Below are 4,262 nucleotides of genomic sequence, written 5' to 3' on the forward strand. Positions count from 1 at the left end.
TCTTCCTGTTGGACAAGGCCTTTTATAATTATATAATGTAGTACTTCGTCTTTTTGTAACTGCTGTTGCTTTAAAGTCTGTTTCATCTGAGACAAGAATAGCTACTCTGGCTCAATTTTAGTGTCCATTTGTATGAAATATCTTTTTTCACCCCTTTATTTTAAGCTTATGTGGGTGCTTGTGTGTTAGGTGAGTTTCTTAAAGACAGCAGATACTTGGTTGGTGAATTTTTATTCATTCTTCCATTCTGTACCTTTTAAGTGGAGCATTTAGGCCATTTATATTAAATATTAACATTGAGATGTGAGGTACTATTCTGTTCACCATATTAGTTCTTGCCTGAATGCCTTTCTTTTTTTTTTTTTTTATTGTGTTACTATTTTATAACCCCTGTGGGACTTACACTTTTTGGAGGTTCTATTTTACTGTATTTCAACGTTTTGTTTTAAGATTTAGAACTCCTTTTAGTGGTTCTTATAGTGCCAGCTTGGTAGTAGTAAATACTCTTAGGATTTGTCTGTCTGAAAAAGACTATCTTTCCTTCACTTATAAAGCTCAGTTTCACTGGATACAAGATTCTTGGATGATAATTGTTTAAGAAGGCTAAATAGGACCCCACTCTCTTCTACCTTGTAGGATTTCTGCTCAGAAATCTGCTGTTAATCTGATAGTTTTTTTTTCTACCTGATGTTTTTTCCTTACAGCTCTTAAGGTTCTTTCCTTCATCTTGATTTTAGATAACCTGATGACTAGGTGTCTAAGTGATGATCTTTTGAAATGAATTCCTAGGTATTCTTTAAGCCTTTTCTATTTGGATGTCTAGATCTCTAGCAAAATTAGAGAAGTTTTACTTGATTATTCTCTCAAATAAGTTTCCTAAATATTTAGATTTCTTATCTTCCCTGGGAGCACCAAATATTCTTAAGTTTCATTATTTAATATATCTCAAACTTCTTGTCGGCCTTTATTTTTTCTTTTTCTTAGTTGAATTGGGTTCATTTGAAAGCCTTGTCTTTGAGGGGCATGGCCTAGATGGGCCGACTAGAAGCAGCAGCAATTGGAGGCTCCCATCAAAAAGAACCATAATTAGCATATGAATCCTTCACAGGCAAACAAGGTATCCAGGTTCTTTCATCAGAACTAACTAGACAGATGGCATAATCCGTGGAGAGGAAGGAAGAGCAGTGTGGTGCGGTGGCCCACCTGAGAGCCACACAGGGCATGAGAGCTCCCACCCTCTAGCCAAAGGAGGCAGAACTTCAGCCAGAGGCTCAGGGACAGAATCTGGATTTCCCTGGGCCTAAGCCTCTGGGGGAGAGTTGGCTGGGAGTCTCTGTGGACCAGCAAACTTAGCATTTCCTCCTGGTAATTCTGAGGAATCTGGGCAGCCCAGATGAGTTGGTTTCCTCCCAGAAAAGCACACCCCCTCCAACAAGGGAAAAAGTGCTTCATTAAACAGGTCCTGTTCCCCATGCCAGTTAACTGGGTGAGACATTCCTACAGGGGTTGTCAGACACCTGATACAGGAGCAATCCCACTGGAATCAGGTAGGTGCCCTTGAGTTTAGAGATCCCAGAAGGAGCAGGCAATCACCTTTGCTGTTCTACAGCCTCCCTGAGTGACATCTCTAGTTGTGGGAGTGAACCAGATGAATAGGACCTGACATGAACCCCCAGCAAACTGCAGCACCTCTACAGAAGAGGGACCTGACCATTGAAAGAAAAGCAAACAAACAGAAAGCAACAACAACAGCATCATAAACAACAAAAATGTTCCCACAAAAACCCCATCTAAGGGTCAGCAGCCTCAAAGAAAGAAATTAGAGAAACTCACAAAGATGAGATATATCTCTTCACATTTCACAAAAATGAGATATATCTCTTCACATTTCACAAAAATGAAAAAAATGCTGAAAACCCAGAAGGCCAGAGTACTTCTTCTCCTCCAAATGATTGCAACGTCTCTCCAGCAAAGGCACACTGGATGTAGGATTAGATGGACAAATTGACATAAGTGGACTTCAGAAGATGGGTAATAAAAAACTACACTGAGCTAAATGAGCATGTTCTAACCTAATGCAAAGAAGCTAAGAACTTTGATAAAAGATTAGAGCTGCTAAATAGAATAACAGGTTTAGAGAAGAACATAAATAACTTGATGGAGCTGAAAAACACGGCATGAGAACTTCATGAAGCATACACATATATTAATAGCCAAATCGACTAAGCAGAAGAAATGATATAGAAGACCAGCTTGCTGAAATCAGGCATGCAGGCAAGATTGAAGAATGGATGAAAAGAAATGAACAAAGCCTCCAAGAAACAAGGGATTTGTAAAAAGACTGAACCTCCAATTGGTTGGTGTACCTGAAGGAGATGGGGAAAATGGAAACAAGCTGGAAAACACACTTCAGGATATTTTCCAGGAGAACTTCCTCCACCTAGCAAAACAGGCCAACATGCAAATTCAGGAAATACAGAGAACACCACTATAGTACTCTACAAAAAGATTAACCCTAGGGCACATAATCATCAGATTCTCCAAGGTTGAAATGAAGGAAAAAATGTTAAGGACAGCCAGAGAAAAAGGCCAGGTCACCCTCAAAGGGAAGCCCATCAGACTAGCAGCAGATCTCTCAGCAGAAACCCTACAAGCCAGAAGAGATTGGGGGCCGATATTCAACATTCTAAAGAAAATGATTCTCAAACTAGAATTTCATATCCAACCAAACTAAGCTTCATAAGCCAAGGAGGAATAAAATCCTTTCCAGCAAGCAAATGCTGAGGGATTTTGTCACCACCAGACCTGCCTTACAGAAGCTCCTGAAGGAAGCACTAAATATGGAAAGGAAAAACTGGTACCAGCTACACAAAAACACAACAAAAGATAAATGAAGCTATGAAGAAACTGCATCAACTAGTGTACAAAATAACCAGATGGCATCATGATGACAGAATCAAATTTACACATAGCAATACTAACCTTAAGTGTAAATGGGCTAAATGCTCCATTTAAAAAAGACAGAGTAGCAATTGAATAAAGAGTTAAGACCCTTCAGTGTGCTGTATTCAGGAGACCCATCTCATTTGCAAAGACACACATAGGCTAAAAGTAAAGGGATGGAGGAAATTTACCAAGCTCCTAGTCTCTGGAAAAACAGACTTTAACAAAGATCAAAAAAGACAAGGGCATTACATAATGGTAAAGGTAATAATTCAACAAAAAAGCTCACTATTCTAAATATATATCTACCCAATACAGTAGTGCCCAGATTCATAAAACAAATTCTTAGAGACCTACAAAGAGACTTAGTCTCCCATACAATAATAGTGGGAGACTTTAACACCCCGTTGTCACTATTATATCAATGAGACAGAAAATTAACAAGGATATTCAGGACTTGAACTTAAGCTTTGGATCAAGTGGACCTAAGAGACATCTACAGAACTCTCCACCCCAAACCAACAGAGTATACATTCTTCTCAGTGCCATATGACAATCTAAAATCGACCACATAATTGAAAGTAAAACACTCCTCACAAATGAAAAAGAACTGAAATCAGTCTCTCAGACCACAGTGGAATTAAATTAGAACTCAGGACTAAGAAACTCACTCAAAACCACACAATTACATGGAAATTGAACAGCTGCTCCTGAATGACTCTTGGCTAAGTAATGAAATTAAGGCAGAAATAAATAAGTTCTTTGAAACCAATGAGAACAAAGAGACAACATAACAAAATCTCTGCGACATAGATAAAGTAGTGTTAAGACAGAAATTTATAGCACCAAATGCCCACATCAGAAAGCTAGAAAGATATCAAGTTGACTCTATAACATAACAATTAAAAGAGCTAGAGAGGCAAGAGCAAACTAATCCAAAAGCTAGCAGAAGAAAAGAAATAACTAAGATCAGAGCAGAATAGAAGGAGATAGAGACACTAAAAACCCTCTAAAAAACTCAATAAATCAAGGAGCTGTTTGTTTTTGAAAAAATTAACAAAATAGACAACTAGCTAGAATAATAAAGAAGAAAAGAAAGAAGAATCAAGTAGACACGATAAAAAATGATAAAGGGGATATGACCACAGTAATACAAACTACCATCAGAGAATACTATAAACACCTCTACACAAATAAACTAGAAAATCTAGAAGAAATGGATAAATTCCTGGACACATACAGCTTCCCAAGACTGAAGTAGGAAGAATTTGAATTCCTGAATAGACCAGTAACAAGTTCTGAAGTTGAGGCAGCAATTA

Source organism: Colobus angolensis, unplaced genomic scaffold, assembly GCF_000951035.1.
Source record: "Colobus angolensis palliatus isolate OR3802 unplaced genomic scaffold, Cang.pa_1.0 Scaffold203, whole genome shotgun sequence".
Taxonomy (NCBI): domain Eukaryota; kingdom Metazoa; phylum Chordata; class Mammalia; order Primates; family Cercopithecidae; genus Colobus; species Colobus angolensis.